Below are 6464 nucleotides of genomic sequence, written 5' to 3'. Positions count from 1 at the left end.
AAGTCCCCTAAAGGAATCCGTTGGACTCTCTCTCTGAACGGCTTATCTTCTTGCAGACGGATCATGTGCTGAGCACTCATTGCACACCCCACATCAAATTTACTCTTTGAGAATGCGGCCTGCCATCTCGAGAGCTGAATTTTGTCTCTTTCTTTCCATTCCGGAGAGAGGGGAGCGTTCTTCAAATAGAACTCCTCTACAGGTACCTCATCCTTTTCTTTGCAAATCAGATGGTGAGACTGGGGTGGCCGGGTTCACTTGGCCCATCAACATCAGAGCCAGCATCTTCACAGGTGTGGTTGTTATGTTGCAAACACTAACTGAGATCTTCCTGTGACTTCTCTGCAACGCCTTAATTGGAACCACTTCAGGAATTATCTCCACCCCTATGTCTTCTTTTTGCCAGTCAGATTCCAGAATGATGAAAGGGCCTGGTTGCTTCCAGATCTTTCCCACTCCTTCAGCTGGGGCCTTCTGTTCTTGCACCAGGCACTGATAGGCTTGTCTCAACATGGGGTGCACACCTGTAGTTGTAGTGTCCTGCTCTTGGGCAAGAGGTGTTAACAGTCTCCTGACAAGGTCAGTATTAGTTCCGATGATGAGGGAACTTTTACTAGCCCCTGGTGGGTGGGGACAGACCACTGCCAAAGTGTCAAAGGTCTCACCCTTCCCAGCTACAGAAGGGTCGAAGGTCAGTTTGACTGGTATATAGCCATCGTAGGGGAAGTTCTGAGTCCCAATGTCCCATATCTCTAGCTCTTCTAACTTCTGTAGTGGCAGGTGTTTGAGGTCCCTGTCATAGAAGTCTCTGTAGAGGAGAATCACTTGAGCTCCAGTATCCAGGAGGGCCTTGGTATAGATTTCTTCTTCTTGGATGGGAACAACCGGAGAGGGCCCCACTAGCTTGGCTGGGAATTTGTGGAAAGTGGCAGGCTTGGCCTGTTCCATAGCTTGTATCTGCACTGCTTTCTTGCGGGAGCTCTGATCTGGCTTGAATCTCGGTTTGGTCTGGTGTGCATTGACTTTCCGATGACAAGTAGCATGGGTCAAAGGAAGAGGGACATGGGATCACTCAGAGGCAACAACAGGAACCCTCTGCAGAGGTTTGGATTCCTTCTGTGGTCTTCCAGTTTCGTTGTGTGTTTTGGAGCTAGCTAATGTAGATGGGCACCCGGTTGACTCCTTCACCGGAGCCCTCTAGAGTTTCCTGCCAGGTTTTTGATATTGTGTTTCAGTCTTCCCTGGGCTTGGGCATACTTGTCGATAATGTCTGACTCCTCTGCAGTTGAAACAAATCCTTTGGTTTGCTGGCTTCTGCACCTGAGTAACCGTAGAGCTTAAAAACTTCTTGGGCCCCTCTGATACTTCATCGCTGGGTAGAACGGGTAGGCGGTCAACAGGGCCATCATTTCTATCAGTTTGACACTTGAGTCTTAAGAAGCTTGACCAGAGGGTTGCCATCAGCTGCCACCATCTTGCCGGGTTCTCAACAGGGGGTGATGGGGTCCAAGGGCTGGGCACCCCTCAAGACTTGCTGTGCTTGGATTTCATCCACCTTCTATGGGTCTAGACTCTTCTTCAGCAAGATTTGGTGTATAATTTTATCCAAATGTCTCATGTACGCTGACAGCTTCTGTCCCTCATTTTGGTAAGTGTGCTCCAACTGGTAAATAAGATCAGAAGCATTCTCTGTGTGCCCAAACACATCTTGCAGAATGTTCAGATAATTCTGAGCAACACAATCTCGCTTGCTGAGCTTCAAATTGCGGATGGCTTCTGAGGTGGGCCCTTTGACGCTCTCTGTGATTCTCTGTTTCTTGTGGGTCTCAGGAATGTCCCATTAATCCAAGGCTTATGTGGCCTGGTCCAGAAACACTTTAAAGCTATCCTCCCCTGTGGGCACTGGTTGTCCTCCAGAGAAAACCCTAAGCCTCCAATACCCAGTTGCCGAGTATGTTGGAGGGTCTCTCTGACATTTTGAAACAAAGTCTCCCAGGGCACCAAAGAGTTCTGGTCCAATCGGCCAGAGGTGACAGGGAGAAAACTTCTTCTTTATTTCTATACTTGACTGGAGGAGGTAGGGCCATCCTCTGGAACCTTCAGATGGATTACATAAAGCTCTGTCTTGTTAGTCAATTGCACACTGGCACCTTTAAATTTTTCAGGGATCCCTTGTTTCCACTCTAGTATTGCATAGGTGCGAGAGGTCCCATGGTCTGTTTTGATAGCAATCACCCACGCCTTCCTGTCTGGAGATAGTGTCTTCACAGCTTGGCTGCTTTTGTTTGTTCAGTCCGTTACTCTGCCTTTCAACCCCAATGTACTGTCCCAGCCCCTCTGGCACACCTAGCAATGTGATTAATGGAATAACTCAGCAGGAATACACAACACAGTTCTTGTAGTTTACTTGAAGAAAAGTAAAATTCAGTTTAACATTAGTCAGCCAGGACTTGTGTAAGTACCAAGGACTTGGTTGAAACAGTTTAAAGAAAACAGTCAGGAACACTATGCAAACAACAAAAGCAATAGGTAACAATATGTACAGATTAAATAGACTCCCCAATAACTTTTGGTGTGTGGAATGCTGTGGCTAAAGAGGGACCCCAGGCTGGCCTACGATACCTCTAGTACACACCCAGTGAATTAATCTCAATGCCCATGGTGTGTCCCCTTTAAGAGCAACCACAGTAATGTCCTGGAGAAAAGCTTTTATTATCTTTACTGGCAATGTAGGAGCTTTGTGGACAATATTTAGATGTGGTTTTCTATGAAAGGCAATAAAGGTTCCTGGACAAAGCCCCCTCACCAAATCCTGTACACAGTCAGCGGTCCTCCCCTGAGCAAATGATCGATCTAAGATGCAGGTGTGTCACAGTGGAATTTTTGTCCTTGAGCTGTTGAAGGATGTCCTTCTTTAGCATAGGAAGTCTGTTTCTCTGGGCTGGAGCTGCATGAACGATCTGTTCCTCTCGGCTGGAGTGGCATTAACAATCTGTTCCTCTGGGCTGGAGTTGCAGGCTGTGTGCCCCTTGGTAGGCCGTAATTCCACACACACATAGTGTGATGCTCTCCTGATGGGGTATAGGCACAAAGAGGCTCCATCCTAGTTTCTCTGTCTTTTTATCTCCTCCCCCACAGTCCTTTGCTGCTGCCTGATGATTGGCTCAGGCTCTCCCAATAGGGAGTTTACAGACAACTTCCAATAGGGAGTTTACAAACAAGCAGTTCTGAGTGTCTGTGTGAAGAGAGAAAGGGGAGTGAAAAATCCCAAACTGCTGCAGCTGACAGCTCTCCTATCACAGATTAGATCAGTCTGGAGAAGTACCTGCTACATAGATTAGATCAGAAAATAATAGAATATAAGGAAATGGAAGAGCAAAAAATGAATATATTAGACTAGAACAAATATAGCCGTCTTTTGAAATTTGAATGTCGGAGGATGGCTATATTCATTCTATTTTATTTTATTCTATTATATTCAAATCTTTTGTATTTTCTCTATTCTGTTCTACGCTATTATTTTCTATTCTACTCTATTCTATTCATTTATATTATATTGCTTTATTTTCTATTCTATTCTGTTTTATTCTATTCCATTCCCTTATTTTCTATTCTGTTTCTCTATTTTCTATTCTATTTTATATACTATTCTGTAATATTTTAATATTTTTTTCTATTCTATTTTATTCTATTCTGTTCAGAAGCCTAAGTAAAAATCATCCTTTTCCAGATTCACAGCTGTCATTCCCTGATTACTGTAGCCAGGGTAGCAGCTGAGAACAACAATCTGTGCTTGATTAGCTGCAGGGAAGGGCAAGGAAGACAAAACCTCTGATGTCTTCATAAAGAGTATCTGTGACCAGTCCATGCTATCACGTGGGGGTCTGTTAGTGCCATTGAGATTGCAATAAAGTTAAATGAAATAAATAAAAAAGTGTTAAAATGTATTTGTTATGAAATTAATACAAATATAAAAAAAATGTAAAGCCCACTGTCACCCTGCACATATATGCAAAAGCAAATGTGCACATGGGGCGCACACGTGTACAGTATGTAAACAGCAATTGTATCACACATGTGAGGTATTGTATTTGCAAATGTTAGAGTGAGAGCAAATATTCTAGCAATTTTAGAGCTTGATATATTTGGTATCTATTTACTAAACACAACCCCTTTCGTTTACTTTTAGGTAGATTCAAGTAGAGTTAGGCCGACTTATCAGTAGATAAGCCGGCCTAACTCAGAATCTACGCCGACCTATGTTTAAGCGTATGTTTAAACAGGGATACGCTTAAACATATCTAAGATAGGACGGCTTGCCCCGTCCTATCTTAGATTGCAATTTTTCGGATGGCCGCTAGGTGGCGCTTCCATTGCGGTCGGCGTAGATTATGTAAATGAGTTGTTACGCCGATTCCCGAACGTACGCCCGGCCGCCGCAGTCGATTTACGCCATTTCCATAAGGCCTTAGGAGGCCTAAAGTTATTCCACCTATTAGGTGGAATAACAATGTTAAAGTATGGCCGCCGTTCCAGCCGTGAGGTTCGAATTTTTAACGTCGTGTGCGTATGTCGTCCGCGAATCGGGATTTACGTTGTTTACGTCCACGTCTAAATCAATAGGCCCGTGCGGCGTACGTAACCGCAATGCACACTGGAAAATGTAGTCGCCCGGCGCATGCGCAGTGTTTAAAAAACGTCAAAAACTTGAGGTCAAGCCTCATTACCATACAACACACCCCCTCCAAGAAATTTGAATCCGCCGCCCTTATGCTTTTGTGTTTGGTGGTTTTTATGCATTTCCTCCTAAAAATCTGCGTTTGCGCAAATATCAAGCAACATAAAACATTTCATCTGCAACCATTTTTTCCTGCTTTCAGAAAAAATATAATTGTTTGATTGAAATGTAGATTTTAATAAAAAAAGTGGTTAATCATAATTGATTTTTTCAATTCACACAGAACGAATGTACATGCACTTTCACTGGTCACATTGTTATGCATTTTTTTTTATAATTATCTTACATAGTAATAATTTTCACCAATCTGATCTTTTTCATAAGTCTATGTGAAAAAACTTATCATGTAATTCTTTTTTTAAAGTTCTTCCCTCTGTACTGTAATATGTTAATCCTATGTCTAAAATAAACAAGCAATAATAAAAGGGTAATTTGAAATAAACAAGGAATAATAAAAGGGTGTTGCTACAGAAAAATAATGTACAAGGATAAGAAAAAAAAACTGTTTCCGCCCGGTTTCGAACCGGGGACCTTTCGCGTGTGAGGCGAACGTGATAACCACTACACTACGGAAACTCACATAGGAAGTGCTCAGAGGACAGTCAGGAACTCTTTATACTAAACTGTGTCTACAGCATTAATATGTTCCGTGGGTACTTATCCTTTTCTCTTCTCAATCAATTATTAACCTATAAGTAGCTAAATGTTCTATTATTTGTTTACTGTTGCAATTTAGATTGATTGTAAAACAAATAGTTTTCAGGAAATAAATAAATCTGTTAAGATTATTTCATACGCTAGCAGGTTTTTCTCTTGATTGCAATTTCTTGCCTGAACAGTAAAAACTATCAAAGAAAATGTTAGTCTCTTTCTAAAATAGCGGGACATGAAACTCCAATAGACGTAGGAAGGTGCAGCTCACATAGGCAACATAATAAAAGAGACTTTCCCTGACCGGGAATCGAACCCGGGCCGCGGCGGTGAGAGCGCCGAATCCTAACCACTAGACCACCAGGGAAGTTGTCAAAATTCTCAAGAAATAATCTAAATAATCTCAACACAATTAAATATACAAAATGTATACGGCATTGCTCCTGGATTTTAACATTGACATCTAAGGGAACTCTTGGTCATCTTGCCAGGGCACTGCCACCGAACCATAAGTGACAGGGACACCTAGTCCCAAACTCCTAACCCTACCCCTAATTCCACTCCTATTAGTCCCAAACTCCTAACCCTAATCCCACTCCTCCTAATCCCAAACCCCTAACCCTAATCCCACTCCTAGTCCCAAACTCCTAACCATACCTCAAATTCCACTCCTCCTAGTGCCAAACTCCTAACCCTAACCCTAATCCCACTCCTCCTAATTCCAAACTCTTAACCCTACCCCTTATTCCACTCCTATTATTCCCAAACCTTCAACCCTACCCATAATCCCACTCCTCCTAGTCCCAAACTCCTAACCCTAACCCCACTGATTTAACATAAAAATGTATCATTACTTCGAACATCTATTTAAAATACCCTAATCCCACTCCTCCTAGTCCCAAGATCCTAACCCTACCCCTAATTCCACTCCTATTAGTCCCAAACTCCTAACCCTAATCCCACTCCTATTAGTCCCAAATCCATTACCCTACCCCTAATCCCACTCCTCCTAGTCCCAAACTCCTAACCCTAGCCCCACTGATTTAACATAAAAATGTATCATTACTTCGAACAT

The 6464-nt window shown here is 42.8% G+C and overlaps 2 non-coding genes across 2 annotated transcripts; both read right to left on the bottom strand.

Annotated features, from left to right (window-relative positions):
* Window positions 1–5241: 5241 nt before the first annotated feature.
* Window positions 5242–5314, bottom strand: TRNAV-CAC. The gene has a single exon. It is a non-coding gene; the product is annotated as a tRNA-Val (tRNA).
* Window positions 5315–5684: 370 nt separating this feature from the next.
* TRNAE-CUC lies at window positions 5685–5756 on the bottom strand. The gene has a single exon. It is a non-coding gene; the product is annotated as a tRNA-Glu (tRNA).
* Between the last annotated feature and the right edge of the window lie 708 nt (window positions 5757–6464).

The sequence above is a fragment of the Rana temporaria genome, chromosome 3 (genome assembly GCF_905171775.1).
Source record: "Rana temporaria chromosome 3, aRanTem1.1, whole genome shotgun sequence".
Taxonomy (NCBI): Eukaryota; Metazoa; Chordata; class Amphibia; order Anura; family Ranidae; genus Rana; species Rana temporaria.
The sequence above is the reverse complement of the archived record's forward strand: the minus strand, read 5'-3'. Positions and strand labels throughout refer to the sequence as shown.